Consider the following 20,816-nt stretch of genomic DNA (forward strand, 5'->3'; position numbering starts at 1 on the left):
ATAAAGGACAAGGTGACATGTTAAGAGAGTTGTTGAGATGGAGGGATGTAAACTTTACACTAAGAATAATCATCACTGCATGACTTGCAAACCCTTTCTCTACTCTTTATCCTTGACATTCTAGCCTATAAAATCTAACTCTCCTCACTTAAGCTTGTGGCTCACTTTGAAGATTTTATCTGTTGTCAAAATATTAACTTAACCTTTCCCAGTAAGAAACTTGATAAAAATCTAATACATCTGTGGACCAAAAGAAAAAGAATCTCTTTTTGTTCCTGGTTGAAGAATAAATATGACCCACTTCAGATATTTGAAGAAAGATACATAAAGTAAGTAGTCTCTCTAATCATGCAAATATTGACTTCACACTCAAAATTCTTTTTACTTCAGAGCATTGAGTTTCAATTGTATTTAATTAGTAAACATTTTAACCACTCTGGTGGACTGACTTCCTGTCCTTCTACCAACTTCTACTGTTTCAGATGCTGAATTAGCATCTGATGAAGGGATGCTGACATTTCCTCCTCTCAGTAATAAACAGCAACTGGGAAGAAAGAACAGCGTGTGTTGTGTGTGAGAAGGAGCTAACACTATCTTCTTATTTGCCCTTCAGCTAGCCTCCTTAATGAAAGGAGGTCTTCTAAGTGAAGCCATTAAACTTGTCTACAAAGCCCCTCCTTTCTCATTTGTTCATAATTTTCTCCAAATTAAAAGCCCTTTTTTTGTGGCAATGTCCTAAATCTTATCAAATGAAACCTAGCGACATGAGGGGAAATTGAGGACATGAGGGGGGAAAAAATTAAGGACATGAGGAGAAATTGAGGACATGAGGGGAAAAAAATACTTCTTTTTGTTTGTTTAGTACAATAAATTTTGCCCTACACCTCTCAGATTAACATACTTTTACTTGGCATTTCTTTGATTAATGTGAACCTAACAGTGATCAATGAATACCTGAAAGTTTAATCACTGAGATGTTAATTCTTTTAAGGCTATGGTGCCACTTAGTCAATTAGTACTTGGGCCACTGAACAGTCATAGAACAAACAACTTAGTTTCTTGTTCTCACAAAAACAGTCCATCACCTTCTAATTGGGGGAAAAGGGGAGAAGACAAAACAAAACACCATTTGGCTTGCTACCAAAAATTCAAGGTATTACTAAAGTAATTTATGTTACTACTTATACTTGAAGCTCACCTTGCCTGTAATCTTTAATTGCTTAAATACCTTTCATTTATTTATTTTTAAAGATTTTTCATTTATTTGAGAGAGAGAGACAGAGAGAGCATGAGCAGGGAGAAGAGGCAGAAGCAGGCTCCCCGCCGAGCAGGGAGCTGATGTGGGACTCGATCCCAGGACCCCGGGATCATGACCCGAGCTGAAGGCAGACATTGTAACCAACTGAGCCACCCAGGCACCTTTAAATACCTTTTAAATGGTATTAAATCTAGATTCATATTTCTTTTGGAGTAATAGTTATTTAAATACTGAATAACACAGGCTTGAATGTTTTATATATTTCTGCTATTGGTCAACTTTTTTGAGCCAACTGAATATATCATCATCTACACTGGTTACAAAGCAAGCAATCTCATTGATCATGGAATTTTCTTTTCATAAGGTTGTGTTTCTACTGTTTCAGGAGTTTGAATGTGAGACTTTGTAATAGTTGCCTAGTAGTCACTTTAATTTACCACATTCTGAAGCACCTGCAGTGGTGGTCTTTCTCACCAGCATCCCTGAGGTCTCGTAGAGTACAGGTTTTCATTTTGGTGAGTTGGTAAGTCTTTATTTTAGTTGTACTGTTGTTTGCTCTCTACATCTAATTAATTAAGACCAGAGATACTCTTGGCCTCCCACTAACATCAACCTCTGATAGTGGAAATAAACTGTTCCTTCTTGGTTAAATTCTAGTTAAGTATTGGCTACTGTTAAGGTGCTTTCTTCACAATCCCCCAAAGCCCAGGGTATGAGGCAAAGGGAACATCATGAAGTTGCCTCTGATAATCCTTGGATTCTCCCCTGTTGTGGGGTCATGTGGGAGATCTCATACATTATCAGAGGCCTTAACGATTCTACAGAATCTACAGGGTTGTCTCACCCCATGGTTCCCTGCAAGATAGAAAAGGTTACCTTCACACCTGTGTGTGCTTATGCAAAGGAGTGTTCACACCTGTGCCTTCCTGAGCCATGTAGGAATCAGGTATATTAGGGGCAAGAACAGAGGCTACAGGCAAAAATTGTCTTGAGGAATAGCTAAAACTAGTGACAATCTTGGAGGATAAATGAATTTCATAAGTCACACTGTCTGCTTGATCAAATAGGACCCCAGTCATTTAGCCATTTGTGATCCATAATCCATAACTGATACTAACCCACATATGGATAGCATTTGGCAGGCAATAATACACTCTTCACAGAGTCAGTCAATAATATATTCTTCACAGAGTCAGGCTCATTTTAAGGCAGTTACATTTACTTAAAACACGAGGTACCTCCTGTTAATTTTCTGAGAGCAAGATATCCCATAGTTGTGAATTAAATTTCTCAGACTATATCCAAAGACGAAATTTATACTAAAATTTCATCCTGACTGTATTCCATCTGGATCATATGAATATAAATATTAAACCCTTCAAAATTAGCCATAGTTCTGCTCGTGAGTTTTTTTATATTTTTATGCTTTCCAAAAATATTAAAAGGCACTAGATAGAATTACTATCCAGCTATGTAAACAGTTGCCTTTTGAATTTTGCTACTTTTGGTTCACTTAATACAAAATATTAAACATAAATCAAAATTAAAATATAACCTTAGATATTCATGAACAGTTTTTTTGTTTCATGGGATACATTTGTGTTGCCAGGGAGGCAATTTCACACATTAATAATAATCCCTTTGTGGGCTCTAAATATTATGGATCTGCAGAAATGCAGACTTGCTTTGCTATCTGATTATTTTTAGAAAATGCTCTAGAATTAGGAGATTAAAAAGCACATATAGTAAGGACTCAGACACACAGCATACACGTCCGTGAATCATTAACACCATCATTTCTGATGATCTTTTTTCTTTGGTCTGAATTTTATTTATGATTAGATTGAAAATCTAGAGCACTTGCAGTTGTTCAAAAAAACCATTTTGCTTTTAGTTCTTTCCTTTACTGCATTTCAAGCAGTTAAAATTCTACATAAAAAATTGAGTAGTAGTTGGCACATAGTAATAGTTGGAAATTGCCCCTATGCATTATACTTCGCTGAACTGCCTTTGTTGTTCTGAATATTCAGGTAAGCAAAATCATCTGCACACTCTGGCTAACTCTCTCTCAAATAAATAAATAAAATCTTAAAAAAAAAATACAGTATAACATACCCCCTAGCCCCAATCCCTTTTAACCTGCTCTACTTTCACTTTTTCCATTGTACTTATTTCCTCCTAACACACCAGGAAATTTTATTATTTATTAGTTCTGATATATAAGCTCCTTGAGGGCAGGGATCTTTATCTTTTTTGTTAATTGATGGGTCTCTTGTACTTAGATGGGTTCTTGGCATTAGTAGTTGCTAATAAGTATTCATTGAATTAACTGAATGAATCACTAGATAAAAGGGAAGTTCGGTAGAAATTTTTGCAAAAATTTGTATTTTGAAAATAATATATGGTAAATTGAAATTACAAAATTAAGAATAAAAAACATTTGAAATGCATTTTCAAAAATCTAAAACCTTATTCAACAGTTTCTTTTACAGGTGTTCCTATTAACTGCTCTCCTCTAACATGGATCTCTTAGCCTGGCCATTGCCAAAAATACTCAAGTGCATGCCAAATTCTAATTTCAGTGAGTTATAGAGAATTTGAATACTGCTCTAAGAGTTTTATTTGCTATCTTTATTGGATATGCCTTATTCCTATTACGCCTGTGGGCTCATTTACAAGCAAGGAGGAAAAGGCCACTTCCACTCTTCTTGCATGCTGGTAAAAGTGACCATAGAAACTAGATAAATGCTGTCTTTATTAATTTTTTCCCCCATGAAGTATAGTTCTGGCATTCTTATGGGGAAATGATGCCTCCATTTGAATAGAGAATGTAATGATGTGACTGGATGTTAATAAAGCAAAAAGCCAGTTCTGTGCATGCTTCTTTCTCAGAGTCCTGGGACCGGAACTCTAGTGTAAATTTAAAGCAAGGGTTGCAAATCAGTGGTTCACAGGCCACATCTGGCCCACATCCAGAATCTCCCACTGGCCACTCTCCCTCCTAGGTAGTACTTGCTCCCACAGGAAGGGAGATTATATAAGACTGAGCACCTTTTAAGGGAAGAGAGACCAATTCTGGCTCCTTTGTGCCCAACTCTGTTGTTTGTGTTTCATAGGTTCCTTTTGACTCTTAACAGCAATATAAAGCAGTCTATTTTTACCAGGTTCCTTGGGCTCCAGATTTCATGCCTCAGATCACCCCAGGCCAGCATCCTCTGACATGTTAGGTACCAGTGATTTTTGGTCTCATTAACTGAACGTGTTTTTAGAAGAGATTTTGAACTCATTCGCACTCAAGGCAGAAAGGCAAATGAGAACTTCAAGAAGTCTCCAAACAAGAGCTACAACTCAAATAAATAATAAAATTCTTAAAATGAAATAGCAGACAGGTAAGCAGTAGTTGGGGGAAGGGAACAGGTTTCCATCCCTTCATTCTTGTGTGTAACCAAGAGGACCCCTGGCTTGACTAGTTCCAGGGCACCTTTAACAAACTGCCAAGTGAACCAGATGATTAATTTAATTTTGAATTAATTTAAAAGATGACAAAACTTTTCTCTTACACAGCAATATTGGTGTTAAGATCCCTCTTAGCCTGCTTTGTTTTAAGGATTTACTTTATTGGAAACAAGAAAGAAACCAGCCCTCAAATAGAGCCACATGTCCTATCAATTGCCAGTTAGAGAATAAAAACTAAAGTTTCAACAATCTAATAGACACTTAAGTTTTACTGGCCCTGTTTGAGATTGAGATACGGTAGCTGTTCAGCTGGGCTTGGCGGGTTGCTCAACTTCATTCCTTTCTGCCTACAGCCTGGGCAAATAATCAAAACAGAGTCTACACCTTGAGTTTATGGTCTTATATTCTACCACCAGATGAGGTTAAATCAGAATCAAGTAAACCAGGTGGATCAAGAATACTATGTATATACCCCTGTGCTAGGTCTATATGCTGTTTAGGATGCAAAGATGAATGGGGTCAATCCTGACACTATATGGTACCTGTATGCAAATTGGGAAGAAAAAAGAACTCCTCTTGATGGAGGCAGCACAGCAACTGGGCCTGGTGTTATGGGGCTCATCGGTTTGGTGAGTAGAGTTGAGGTTGGTTTTCGGCCACAAATCAAATACTTGGTTGGGTCTAAGGCCCCTTGTGAAGGGGTCAGCATGAACACTCATACACGTTAGGCCTTGGGAAGAGGAAGGAGGTCTGGGTGGGACAGAAGTTACCATTCTCCAACTAGTTGCCTTTACCAACTCTTGTCCTTCCTCCTACAATCTATTTTTCCTCCAATATCCAGAGTGACCTCCTTATCAGGATTAAGGTTATTCTTCTGATTTAAATTCTCTAATAACTTCTTGTAATTTAGAATAAATTTATCTTGTAATTTAGAATAAAACCCAAGCTCCTCAGCATGACCTAGCCTCTGCTGTTTTCCCTGCAGGCTTCTCTAATACAGCCACATGGCCCTGTTTTTCTTGCACTTAGACATTCCAAACTCACTTCCACCTTTGCATGTGCTGTTCCTCCTGCCTGGCTTGCTGTCCCCTAGATCTGCAAAAGCTTGGTTTCTCCTCTTTAATGTCATCTCCCTAGAGAAGACTGCCCGAGATACTTCTGGAGTCAGAGGAGTTCTGTTTCAAGTCCTGGTTCCACCTCTTAGGATCATTCTGGCCTTGCCTCAGTATCTTCACCAATAAGGCTAAATAGCTACTTGAGAGTTGCTATGAGAACCCAATGAAGCAAATCACAGAAAGCACTCTGAACAGTGCCTTTAGCCTGCTCTTCTCATAGTGACCTGTAAATATTAGTTATCAATATTACTATTTTCTTTAAAGATTTTATATATTTGACAGTGAGAGAGAAAGTACAAGCAGGGGGAGCGGCAGGCAGAGGGAGAGGGAGAAGCAGTCTGGGGCTCGATCCCAGGACCCTGGGATCATGACCTGAGCCGAAGGCATATGATTAATGACTGAGTCACCCAGGTGCCCCTCAATATTACTATTTAATGTATCAATCATAACCTTAAATGATTTTATTTATTCACATGTTTTCCTTATTTGTTGGCTATTTACTCACACAAGAATATGAGTTTTATCAGTGCAGAGTTCTTGGTTTTCACTTCCCCATTTTGAGTACTTCTAATAGCACCAGGCTTCATAGTAGGCATCCAATAAGTAATTTGTTGACATTTAATAGGGGAAGGACAATATGGCAAAGCAGGAAGAAGTGGCTTTTCAGTAGTCTAATCCTAATTTTTCCACCATTAGTGTCACCTTGGTCACTTCAGGGCTTCAGTTTCCTCTTTAGTATGGCTCTCTAATAGGAGGGAGATTCAGCTTGTTAATTTTAGAAGGGTATGATGTGCGGAAAAGCAAAGTTACGCATCAGGCAGCAGGGGGCAGCAGTGTGTCAAAAATGCACCTGTCGCTTGAAGACCCAGGTCTCCTCTCCTTTCCCTTTAACTGAATAACTTACATTTAAATATTCCATCAAGTCAGCACATCCTGCAAGATAAAGAAAAAACTGATACCCTCAGAGAAATGATGTGTAAACCCTTTTCTTCCTGTAAAAAGGAAGGATCAAGAAAGACTCATTCCTGTCTTCTGATTTTATTTCCAAGTGGGAAGCAGTTAGTCATGGGACCTACAAGAATCAGACTTAAAAACTGTGTTGGTGGTGGCAGTCAGAGTTTCAGTTCCACTGTTTACCAGCTGTCTGACCTTGGACTGTTGGGAATAAGCAGTAAAACGGAACTTATATTTAATAATACTATTTAATTCTCAGACCAACCCTATAACTCATAGATAGTAAAACACCAAACAATGAGAGATTCAATTATTTGTCTAAGATCATGCAGCTGAGATATACAAACCCTGGTAGGAAGCTTTTAACTATTATGTCATATTATAAGAAACTGCTTGGTTTGGGGTACCTGAGTAGTTTCTTATCTAAATCTGTATCTTTCCTTTCTCTGTCCCCAGGCATTCTAGAACCTGTTTTGTTTTTTCTCTTTTCGCCCAGCTCAGAAATACTGGTAATTCCCATCAGTTCATACATTAACAATTCTAGAAATACCGTAAGAAGGAAATACACACCAGAAAGAAAGGGAAACATACAGAAGGCGATCCAGAGAGGTTTCAAGAAGAGGGAGGATCGAAAAGCCAGGTAGCAGAGTGGATCTAGGCCCAGCAGCAGCCAAATATATATTTATGCACACACATCACACAGAAGCCCACTAACGATCACACAGTGACCTGTTTGGACTTCTTGGAGAAGGTTAGCCTATTGTTTGAGAACATTCTTTGGTCAAAGTCCATCTTAAAAAAACAACAACTGTGAAGTTGCTCTGTATTTTCAAATTCAACTACAGAGGCATGACAAGCAGGCTTTCCAGAGATATTTCTGTGAGCCTCCAGCGGACCCAGAGTGCTGCATGGCATGGATACTCTCTTTTCCTATTCTGTACTCTCCCACTCTCCTAGAAGGGGATTTCACACCGTTTCCCCTCTCCTAAAAAGCCCTCATAAACTCTCCCTCCATCCATATTCTCAGTTGATGATCTTGCTACCTAATTTACTGAGCAAAGTGAGGCATTCAGAGAACTTGCACAGACTCTCAGGGTCACATCGAGCCTCCCACTGGCACCTGCCCCCACCCACTCAGCTTTCTCATGTGCTCCTATTTTTAAACTCATTTAGTTTCCTCTTCTCTCACCCATTCAAAGACAATCCTTCTGAAACTCTTCACTGCACATTGTCACATTTCCTCCTCCTTGCTGGATTACTCTCATTCACATAAAAACATGCTGTTATTTCTCCCATCCTAAAAAAAACCCTCTCTTGAGCCAATTTATTCCATCAATGAGCACTCCCTTCTTCTTCACCCCTTTGAAGAAAAACTCCTTGAAATTTTCTATATTTGCCGTTTCTAATACCTCCCATGCTCTCTCTTCTATCCAGTCTAGTTGGGCTTCTAGGCTGACTTTTGCACTGAAACTGTTCTTGTTCAAGTCATCAACGTCCTTGACCTTCATAAAACCAATGGTCATCTGAATTCTCATTCAACACTCCTTCCTCATACACTTTCTTCACTGGCTTCTAGGAGATCACAATCTCATAGTTTTTCTCCTACTGAACTGGTTGCTCTTTCTGTCTCTTTTGCCAGGTCTTCTTCTCCCCAAAGTGGAGACACGGAGGAGTCAGTTCTTGGTCATCTCTCCATGCTTACTCTTTTGGTGAGCCCATCAGGGCTTTTGTTATCATCTACATATTGAAAACTCCCAAAGCAATTATTTCCAGCACAGATCCCCCTCCCACCCTGCAAACCCCAGATTCATATAGCCAACTTGCTTATTCTCCACTTGTACACCCTACAGGCCACCTCAAACTTAACATGTTCAGAAATAAACTCATGAATTATCTGCAAACCTGCTCTACCCTCATATTTCCCATTTCACATGAAGGAAAATCCATTTGCTTGGGCCCAAAACCTTGGAGGAACACTTAACTTCTCATTTTGTTTATCTTTACTTTCTCTTTACTCTCTCAAACCCCACATCCTATCCATCAGGAAGATCTGTTGGCTCTTCATTTAAAATATAAACAGAATGTGAGCACTTCTCATTGCCTCGGTCACTACCACCTTGATCAAAACCATCACTATTTCCTACCTGAATCACAGCAGTAACTTCCTAACTAGTCTGCCTGCTTCCATTCTTGTTGCGTCAATGGTCTATTTTCTCCATTTCAGATAGACTCTTTCTTTCTTTTTTTTTTTTTTAATTTTATTTATTTATTTCACAGAGAGAGACACAGCGAGAGAGGGAACACAAGCAGGGGGAGTGCGAGAGGGAGAAGCAGGCTTCCCACCGAACAGGGAGCCCGATGCGGGGCTCGATCCCAGGACCCTGGGATCATGACCCGAGCCGAAGGCAGACGCCTAACAACTGAGCCACCCAGGTGCCCCTCAGATAGACTCTTTCAAATATAAATCAGATCTTGCCATTTCTTTGCTCAAAATCGTTCATCACTGTTTGTTTCACTCTGGGTAGGGGCTGTAGTCCTACAATCCAGAATAAAAGCTTCTAAGATGCTATATGATGTCACCCCCATTATCTCGCCACACCTATCTCCCATTTATTCTCCCCTGTTCATTTCATTCCAGTCACATTCACTTGGATGTCCCTGAAATACATAAAGCAAGCCCCTGCCTCTGGGCCTTTCTTTCTATCTTCCTGGAATTCTATTTCCCCAAGTATCTGCATTGCTAGCCCCTCACCTCGTAAAGGTCTTTGCTCATCTTTGTCATCTTCTTAATGAGACTTACCCTTACTACCATTAAAGAAAATTGCAACACACCCCTTCCCTGGCACTCCTGATCTCCCTTTACCATTCTCTTTACTCATTAGCACTTATCACTTAATTTATTATACAATTTACTTATTTACGATGTTCATTTTTTTGCCTTTATCTACTTATATAAAGTTCCAAGAAGAACCGGATTACTATAGTATGTAGAATGGTAAATAATGAGATAATGTAAAATTAAAAAGAAAAAAAACTGTAGTAAATTCAATCAGGCAGAAAATATAACTTGTAATCTGGATAATAGGTATATAGCCTAGTAAATTAGTTCAGACAAAAGTTGCCTGAGATAATAGGAGAAAAAAATGAATAAGGGAACATGTGATTTACTAGGTTGTTAAGAAAAGGGGTGGGCTTGAAAAGTCCCATTAAAAGAAGGGATTTGGCTTGTTAACCTCTATTTTGGTAGATTTTTCTAGAAGTAGCACTGAGAAACACAGAATCACCATTCACAACTCAAATCAATGACCACAGTTGCTGCAATAGACTGGAGATGATGATAACCATCTCCTTGGTTGCACCGTAATTTTTAACACCAGGAAGGCGTACAAAAAAAGCACAGAGATGACAAAGAAATAAATGTTACTCAAATTGGATTTATGTGAATTTTCTACAACATGATGATTTGATTATTCTTTGTCTCTTTACAATCTTAGTTTTAATTTTTATCAAAAGTCCTATGAACTAAAGAAGCCAACAGTTAGTTCTCATGGGCTTCTTATAAAAAGGCAGTTCCTCCAATCTCTTTTCTTTTTCCACTCCCCAGATCCAACCTTGAACTCTCTCCATTCTGAGCTGCTTCAGCCTGAACTGTTGTTATCTAGAATAGCTATCTTAGGGGAATTGCCCTTCAGGAGATGCCCTTCACTTCTCCTTTACAGGTACCTCCGGCTTCCTGGATTCTATACCTTTCTTTTTTTTGCTTTATTTTCTTGTATTGATGGGACACCCAAAAAAAGGGGGCATGGGAGGGAAATTTTAAAGACATGTATGTATGAAAATGGCTTTATTCTACTCTCACATATTATTTATAATTCTAGTAAAATTTTTGGTAGGAAATAATTCACCATTAGAATTTTGAAGGCATACTCCATTGTCTTCCAGTTTCCCATAGAGAAGTTCTATACCATTCTGATTCTTGAGCCAGTAAATAAATATGTCCTCCAGACGATGTTTTTTTTTTGTCACAAGTTTTTTTTTTTTTTTTGTCACAAGTTTTCTTAAGTTTCATGATAATATGCCTGGGTGTTTATTTTCATTCATTGTTCTTGGTACTGGGATCTTTCAACTTGGAAACTCACGTCTTTCAGTTCTGGGAAATATTCTTGAGTAGTTTCTCTGACTTTTCTCCACTCTGTTTTTTCCTTGTGTCTCTTTTTCAAACTCTTGTTTAGAAAATGGACTTCCACAACTGGTCCTCTAATTTTCCTATTTGTTTTTCTCTTCTTTTCATTCTTATCCTTTTGGTCTACTTTGGGGAAGATTTCCTTCGAAAGGCTTTACTGAATTTTTCATTTATGCCATCATATCTTTAATCTTTTAGAGCTTTTATTTTTTGTTTTGAAATATTCCTTCTTGTATCACCCTATTTTGCTTTTATGGATACAAAATATTCTGTTGTGGGCGCCTGGGTGGCTCAGTCATTAAGTGTCTGCCTTCGGCTCAGGTCATGATCCCAGGGTCCTGGGATCGAGCCCTGCATCGGGCTCCTTGCTCCGTGGGAAGCCTGCTTCTCCCTCTCCCATTCCCCCTTCTTTGCGTTCCTATTCTCGCTCTCTCTCTATCTCTGTCAAAAAAAAAAAATTCTGTTGAGACTATTAATGATGTTTTAGAAGATCCACCCCCCACCGTCCGCCCCTGGAATATTTTCTGTTCTTTCCAAATTTTTTTTTCTGTGCATTTGGTTTGGTCAATATTCTCATATTAGAATATGAGATTATATAATTTACGAGTGCTTGAATTCTGGAATGCACCTCAACAGCTTTCCCATTTAAGAGCAGGACACTAAAAAAGCTTATTGGCAATGAGGCTTGCAGGCTGTACTCTTTACTGTAAGATCCTCTGGTGGAGCTGATTCATAGAATTCTTAATGTCCATAACTTTAGGTCTTTTCTCTTGGGTCAATCTACTTTATAAACAGACTTTTTAGTCTTATCTTTCAGACTCAATATCACCAACTGTCTTTTGGGAATTCTGCACTACAATCTGGTGCTTCTTAACTTTTCTGTTAGCTTCTCTGTCTCCTAAGCTATCTGCTTTCCAGCTTCCAAAATTGTTGCTATTATTCCCTCTTTTGTCTTTTGCCCTTTGCCCTATGTTTCCCTCTTTTAAAAAATCACTTTAGGGAGCCTGGGTGGCTCAGTTGGTTAAGTGACTGCCTTCGGCTCAGGTCATGATCCTGGAGTCCCTGGATCGAGTCCCGCATCGGGCTCCCTGCTCGGCAGGGAGCCTGCTTCTCCCTCTGACTCTCCCCCCTCTCATGCTCTCTGTCTCTCATTCTCTCTCTCTCAAATAAATAAATAAAATCTTTAAAAAAAAAATCACTTTACTGTCATTTAAGTTGAATATCGAAAAGAAACAAACCTTAATGGTTATATTTCATCTGCCATCTTTAACTGGAAGTCTTGCTTACAGGCATGATTTTATGATGTTTGAAATGCTTCGGAGAATCTAATTTACTAGATTTATAGAATTGATTTATTAGTTATTATAGGAGTTAAATATCTAGACAGTATTGGCTTATTGTATTTTAAATTTGCCCCATTAAGCATTTGTAGTGTTTGTTTAAAAAAGTGTAGTTTAAAATGTTTAAAAAAGCTTATTTAACTAGGTTTGTAAATGGGAATAAATTTCAAGGGAACTTAATCTGTTAAATTTATGAGTTAATGGAATCAAATAATTATATTTTTATATAAAAATGCTTAGACTTTTAAATTGTGCTTAAACCTTAAAGAAAAACTGTGCTTTCTAATTAATTTTGTTTATAAGTTATATATATCTAAAAGAAATAACTTTAAATAAGTCTTTCCACAAAACACAATCCCGGGCGCCTGGGTGGCTCAGTCGGTTAAGCGACTGCCTTCGGCTCAGATCATGATCCCAGGGTCCTGGGATCGAGTCCCGCGTCGGGCTCCCTGCTCTGCAGGGAGCCTGCTTCTCCCTCTCCCACTCCCCCTGCTTGTGTTCCCTCTCTCGCTGTGTCTCTCTGTCACATAAATAATAAAAATAAAATCTTAAAAAAAAAAAAAACAAAAACACAATCCCTTCTCCCAATTGACTGAACCTGCTAAGTGAAAGAAGTTAGAAACAGAAGAGTAACTCCTACGTAATCCCACTTAATATGAACAATCTAAAATAGCCAAACTCATAGAAACAGAGAGTAGAATGGTGCTTACCAGGGGCTTGGAAGAATTATTAGTCTGAGGGTACAAAGTTTCAGTTATGCAAGATGAGTAAGTTCTAAAGATCTACTGGGCAACATAATGGGTATAGTTAACAACAATGTATTGTATACTAAAAAAAATTCTAAGAGGGTAGATCTTATGTTAACTGTTGTTATCATAAGAATAAATAAGTAAGAAGGGTGGGAGAAAACTTGTGGAAGTGATGGATATTTATGGGATAAATGGCCTCACGGATACATGAGATACTTATCTCCAAACTAATCAAGCTGTACACATAAATATATACTGCTTTTTGTATATCAATCATTTACCTCAAAAACATTTTTGGTTTGTTTTTAAGCCCTAATTGATGAAAATACATTAAAATCTAGCATAACTACATCTGTCAGATGTATAGAAGCTACGGGAGTAGAACTTTGTTTCAGTTTTGGCTGAGAACCCCACTGTTGAAACTGTGAAGTAGGTACCAAATATCTCCATATCCTAAAAGTGATGCTAGGAGACTATCACATTGGTTTTGCCCACATTGGCCCACCACATACCTAAAAGGTATGAAACAGCTGATATGATGAAAGATGCCAAAAAAGAACTTCTTTGGAGAAAGTGGTCAGTATATTGAGTTTCCACCCCCAACTGCATATGGTTTGAGCAAGGACTAGGGAAATCTTCCTACTCACGTCAAGCCAAGTGAGTGTCTTCGAAGGGATTAGTGAGCCTAGCTGCAGCTGGCTGACCAGAGAAATAGAAGGAGTCTGTGTAGGTTTTGAGCTTCACTCCCACCAACGGCAAAGCAAAGTAGTCTATTTTCTGGAAACCAGATGCCCTGGTAGGTTACTACCAAGATGCCGCAGTAGCTAATTCTGTGGAATTGTCTTAAAGGGGGTCTCATGCAAGAGGGGGACACCTAGTGAGAGAAAGGATACTCCAGAAGACATCTGAGGGACTGGCAGTTTGGAGTAATTATATGTAGTTAAACATCCTCCAGCATAATTCTTAGAACTCCATAGAAATCCATCCACTACCTGAAATCAGTATTATAAAAAAATAAGTCAAATAGTTTGTTGACCATGTTGTTAGTGTCCATAAGAAAATGGTGCTCCCTTGTTATTTCATTGACTAAAGACTTCGCTAGACTAGAAAGAAATAAAATACTGTTATAACTATGGTTGCACATTACTTATTATTTTCCAACTACTACTAAAAAGGCCCCTGGAAAAGTCAATGGTCTCTATTTTTCTCTATTCTATACCAATTTTCTCTAAGAAATCTCCTATTTGTTTCATAGCCACTTTGTGACCAATTCCATAGACTTCTCCAAAGTCTCATTGTATTATATATTAATTAATCCTTCATAAAATAAGTCTGCTAGTCAAATGATAAGCTTTAGCAATTATTTCTAAAAACAGGAAATACAACACTGCTGTTTGTTGCTTCATGAGGTTTTTTTTTTTTTTGTACTTTATAAGTAGTGTTTTCCCTCCAACTTTGTTATTATACAGCCTTACCCAAAATTTAATAAGGAATTTGGCTTTTTAAGATTAGCAAAGGTTAAGTTGAAATGTTGTAAAAGACTATTCTTATTAATAAAAGTATTCTCCATTGTTGGATACTTACCACCCAAAAGAAATTATAGTAAGTTCTATAATGGCAGGGACATTTCTGTTTTGTTCATCATGCTAGATAATCATAACACAGAATAAATATGGAAAAGAAAATTGCATTGTCCTCAGGTTTGCTACTTTTAGCTGTCTCACAGAACAAGTGCCTTGTTTTTAGCTTATTATTAACTTTTACTCTTATACTTCCACATAATCTTATCTTACGTAACCTAATAGGCTTTTGTTATTTTTATTTCTTTTCAAGTGAGCTACCCTGAGTTTTGGCCAATATTTGTTTTTCTTTACATTAAAAAAAAATCTGTCTTGCTATGTTTTCTATCAATTATTTTTATAAATTATCTGATAGCATTAGAAAATTTATCAGTCACTGGCTGTAAAAGGTGAAATTTCTGATTTTTTCCCACATTAACAATTCTTTTGAGACTCTAAATATTATCCTCTTGTGAATACATGTGACATTAAACGTATTACAATTTCACTTTGTTCTTCTGTTCTAATGTTTAGAGTGAAAAAGACATTTGCTTAAGTTTTACTAGAAAAATGAGAAACGTAAACAAGAAAAATCAAACAATATTAATAGAAATAAGATAAATGTCTAAGAGGTTTTTTTTGTTTGTTTGTTTGTTTTTAAAGATTTTATTTATTTTTTAGAGAGCGAGCGAGAGAGAAACAGCATGAGAGGGGAGAGGGTCAGAGAGAGAAGCTCCCAGCTCAGCGGGGAGCCCGATGCGGGACTCGATCCCAGGACCCTGGGATCATGACCTGAGCCAAAGGCAGATGCTTAACCATCTGAGCCACCCAGGCCCCCCCTGTTTTTTTTTTTTTTTAATTCATACTGCAGCACCACAATATTATAGACAACTAATATAACTAGTGCTTTTTTCTTAAAGTCAAAGGCTGGCAATTTCTGGTACTTACTCCATAATACGGTCACTATACAAATATCCAAATCCACTGTTACTTGCATAAGATTCTATCATTTGGTTAATTTCCATGATTCACTAGCAGGACATGCTTTCCCCCAACTAATGATTGACGTTTCAAGTAAATGAGAAATAGGAAAATAGAAAGGCATGACTTCAGAAACTTACTTCTCAGCTTCATGGATATTGAGCATATTTCTTTGGAATTCAGCCTTCTGCAGCAGTGGGTTGGTGACTTCTCTTTCAAACAATCTTGCCACTTCACTGGGGTTTATTTCCATCCTAAATTCTAAGTCTCCAAGTACAAAGTGTCTTTGAATAGCACCATTTTTTCCCTCCATCCTTAGCAGGCTGTCAAAGTGAGAAGTCTACACCTTCCCACTTGTCTCCCTCTGACTAATTTGAAGAAGCTTTTAGAGCTGGGTAAGACAGTGGTAGCCAAAAGAAGGAACAAATATGTGTTTTAGGTTCAAAAGAGCAAGTTACTCATTTACTCAAGGAATGTTCTGGAAAATATTTAGCTCCTGAAATTAAACATTTAGAGGCTTGAAGGATAGTACATTTCTGAAATCAAAAATATATCGCCTCACCAAAACCTGAAAACGATATAATATTTTACAGACAATACCAAGTGTTGACGAGGATGTGGGGAAATTTGAGCCCTAGCGCATTGTGCGTAGGACAGTGAAACGGTATAATCTCTATGGAAAACAATAGCGAGGGTTCTCAAAAAATTGAAAATGGAACTATCAAAAGATCCAGAAATAATACTTCTGTATCTACATACACAAGAATTGAAAACAGGGTCCCTAAGAGATATCTGCACACTCATGTTCACAACAGCACTATTCATAATAGCCAAGAGTTGGAAGCAACCCAATGTCCATTAATCAATAAATAAACAGAATACAGTACGTACATGCAATAATATTCAGCCTCAAAAAGGAAGGAAATCTTGTCACATGCTCCAATATGGATGAACCGTGAGAACTTTATGCTAATAAGCGTACAGGCTTTTATTTTCACTAATAAGTGAAATAAGCCAGTCATGAAAAGACAAATACTGTGTGATTCCAGTTATCGGATTCAAAGAAACAGAAAATAGAATGGTAGTTACCAAGGGCTGGCATTAAGGGGACAAGGGGAAACGGGAAAAAGTCAGTTTTATGGGTATAAAGTTTTTGATATGCAAGATGAAAAAGTTCTAAGTATCTCTTTTACAACAATGCAAATATTCTTAACCCTACGGAATTGTACACTTAAAAATGGTTAAGATGGAAAAAAAAATGGTTAAGATGGTTTAAAAAAAAGATACAATGTTTGGAACGATCCTTATTTAAAATATTCTCTGTGTATCATTCTGTGTATTTGGAGTCACAGCTGCCCGTCGGTCGTATACAGGAAGAAAATGCTGGCCACCAGTTTAAGCTGAATCACAAACAGTGACTCTCTGCAGGTGGCTGGCAGCATGTGGTCAGTCAGAAGGTGTAAGCCTCGGATGACAATAGCATCTGGGCCACTGCCACAAGACTACTGAAACTTCTGGCATCGTAACCAATTATTGCTACCCTAAACCTCACTGCACTGAAGAAATACACACTTATTAACGCTAAATTATATAAAATCACTGTGATTAAGAATATGGGCTCCGAACTTAACTCTGAGTTTGAATCCTGACCCTGCCTTAGTAGAGACAGTGTGACTTTGGACAAATTACTTAACTTCTCTAGACTTTTAAGTTTTGGGTTTTTTTTTCCCCCCCCGCTCATCCATTTAGTGAAAAAGTTGTAACTACTCTGTGGGATTCTCATGAGAAGTACATCAGATAAATAATATAAATGCCTCCTGTAGTGCCTGGCATGTAATAAACACTGAAATCTTGGTTATTGTTGTATCTTCTCTCTCCCTCTTTCTAGAAGAGATACCTGAAACTAAAGATTTTCTTCTCAATATTCTGAGTGGGAAAATAAATCAAACTGTTTTAGTGAGTCTCTAAAATCAGGCTTCATAATTACTTTGATTTGTAGATTAGTTGGTTTCTTCAAATATTAACAGTATTCGTCTTTACCGTTGTTACTTTCAAACTCTGTGACATTCTCTGAAGTAGCAAGAGAGTATTGGCATCACCTTGCAGTAACGGAAAGAACACTAAATCTGAGTTTTGTTGATTACTGGCCATGTTACACTAGATACACAAACTTTACATCTCTGGGTCAGTTCCTCATACAGAAAATTAGATCAATTTCTATTGAAATCTTGAAAATAAGTTAAATGTGATCAACTGTGATCATGCTTACAAAGAAACTCTGCAAACCCCAATAAGTTCTTTAGAGTTATTTTATCATTAAAATGTATGATTAGTGGGTGCCTGGGTGGCTCAGTTGGTTAAGCAACTGCCTTCGGCTCAGGTCATGATCCTGGAGTCCCGGAATCGAGTCCCGCATCGGGCTCCCTGCTCGGCAGGGAGTCTGCTTCTCCCTCTGACCCTCCCCCCTCTCATGTGCTCTCTCTCTCTCTCTCAAATAAATAAATAAAATCTTTAAAAAAAATGTATGATTAGATTAAGAATGATCTATCTATTATATCTATCTATCAGATGTATATTATTGGTAACTGTTCATTGTGGAGTCAGTCTAGGGCAAAAAAGTGTTAGCCAATTACGTGCAGGTTCACTTTCATGGGTGAAAATAGTCTTTTTTGTCTGGTACTCAAATCTAAATACGACCCAGCTAGACCATTAATTGCTTAACCCAGCAACCTGGCTTTGGAACAGGCTGTTCTAAGATTTCTGTTCTGGTCACTGCTTCTTCCACATTCCTAACAATCACTGGGCCTTTCAAACACAGACTGAAATTACATTCTGAAGGATTTTATTAGTAGTGGTTTTTCTCCCTTTTTCATTTATGGAAATAGATGTCACACAGAGACGAGGTTTCAATAGTTGTGTAAGTAAGCTATGTCTACTTAATAACCCTCCCCTAATGTTCGTAAGTCAGGAAAATAGTCACTTAGACAGGATATTCAATTTTAGATATCAACAAAGTCATTAAGTAGCATTATTGAAGGGTAACATAAACATTGCTAACATTGGAGTGCTTTCTCTGTGCTGAACAATTCTAAGAAATTTACGTGGATTATTCAACTTAATCTTTAAAAAAAATTGAGGCAGATATGTTGTATTCATATAAAAAAAAGAAAGAAAGAAAGAAAATTGAGGTAGAGAGAGATAAAGAAACTTGCCTAAGGTCACACAACTAGTAAATGATTGAACCAAGATTTGAGCTCGGTCTGTTCTGACTCCAGAGCTGACAAACTCAGCCATAAGGCTTTATAACATCCTTCCCTGAACACTCAGAGATAACCAGACATATAAAAATAGTCACCTACTTCTCCCACTTTGGCCTGGGCTTTTCTACTCATTTTATTTAAATAGAGGCTGGCAGGCTTGGGAAGCAGCAAGGCTAAAGCTAACCCTAGGCTTGGGGAAGATGGAAGGGCACATAGGAGAACCAGAATTTTGAGTTTCAAGTGTCAAGGAATGGCAATTATAGCACGTAAGACAGAAAGGGATAAATTTCACATGGTTATTATATAACCAACCCAGCCGTCAACAGGAAATTGCAACAAAAGGGAAGCAGTAAGCCAGAAATGTGGTCTGGGACAAGCCAGGAACCCAGAGTAAGCTCAAAGATTCAGGAATAAAAATAGTCATGGCTAGGGACAGGCAAAGGTGGCCAAGAATTTCAGGAGTTAGCAGAGGTCAATCCAAGTCAACAATAAAGGATGTGGCATTTATTGAAGGACAGTGGTGTGTTTTCTTCCGAGGCATGAAGAAAGTTGAGAAGACTATCTAGGTTGTAACTAAGGTCAAATGTAGTGGTTGATGGTAGGAACAGGATACAGAGAAATGTGAAGATGGAACAACCTTGTTGATAAGAACAATGCAAACACCACTGAGCTGATGAATGTGTAACCAGCTGTGCTAATTATTTTACTAACCAATGAATTTAGTACTAAGTCCAGAATTTAGATGCAAGTGGGATGATGAAATTAATCTATTTTATGAACTAACAATTGATCTATTTTACAATCACATTAAATTTGTAATTTTTTTCCTTCTTCATGTCATATTTACAATTATATCTTTGTGTATAATATATATAAGTACACACACATACCGTAAGTTACACATATAGATACACACATAATACACACACATAAATATAGAGTAATATAGTCAATTTTTAATTCCTTAAACTGTTGATAAGGAAGCCATGCTGGTCATGAGAAGAACTGACTATGATTTATATCCCTGAACCATACAGAACTAGGTATATCCGATATATGAACTTTTTCTTTGCAAAGTTCAGATAACTTCTATCAGAGTTACCACCTATGTATCCATGTTAACTTATAACATTAACTAGTAGGAAAATTATTTTATCAATCTCTATATTTCTGCTTTAGGAAATTATGCTGTATCAGTCAGTATAGCCAGGAGACAGAACAGAATATAAAGAACAGGTTAGGTATAAAGTTGATAACACCAAGTTATCACAAAGATGGCAACTGTAGGAAGCACATACTATCTCTACAGCTGGGGAACAAAACGAAGTGGTTGGAATTATGAAACACAGGAAATTAGAGAAGGGTTGCTTCTGGAAGGAACCCTGGTTGCCAAAGTAAGGAAAGGTAGCTGGATGAATATTCAAAGGAATGGCAAGCAGAGTTCCTTCTCTCTTCTGGCTTTGCAGTCGCCTTCTGGCGCCCCCTATGGGCAGAGCCTAAAAGTTAGCCGCTGGCAAACCAGAAACTGTTCTCAGGCGACCCAGCCTAGCCACATAAAGCTGAATCCAGAAGAGTGGGTTTGGATCTGAGAGAAATTAACTTAAAAACAGGCAGATGTAGAAATATGTTCAGTGTAATCCATTATTTAATAAAGGAAATCATGTAATTTAATTGTCCATGTGATTAGTTCAGAAAATCTACAGATGACTATTTCAAGCTAACATTATAAAAATATTTCATACATTTAATAATTTTCTGGATAATACTATGAATTCTTCTAAGTAAAAGTTAAAAGTTATTCCCCCAAAATACGAAGAAACAAATTTGCATGGAAGAAATGCTACAAAAAATGTACATAAACATTCCACTCCTATATGCAAGATGAGTATATATAAAATTTTTAAAAATACTTTTTTTGGTTTAAATTATTGCAATTTTACCGACCTGAAATATGATTTTAA

The 20,816-nt window shown here is 37.5% G+C and overlaps 1 protein-coding gene across 2 annotated transcripts in view; it reads right to left on the reverse strand.

Annotated features, from left to right (window-relative positions):
• The window catches only part of OXR1 (oxidation resistance 1), a 443,163-nt gene that overhangs the window by 141,983 nt on the left and 280,364 nt on the right, over positions 1-20,816 (reverse strand). The window lies entirely within an intron of this gene.

The sequence above is a fragment of the Mirounga angustirostris genome, unplaced genomic scaffold (genome assembly GCF_029215605.1).
Source record: "Mirounga angustirostris isolate CCGP_5_RB_7025 unplaced genomic scaffold, mMirAng1.0.hap1 SCAF_4, whole genome shotgun sequence".
Classification (NCBI taxonomy): domain Eukaryota; kingdom Metazoa; phylum Chordata; class Mammalia; order Carnivora; family Phocidae; genus Mirounga; species Mirounga angustirostris.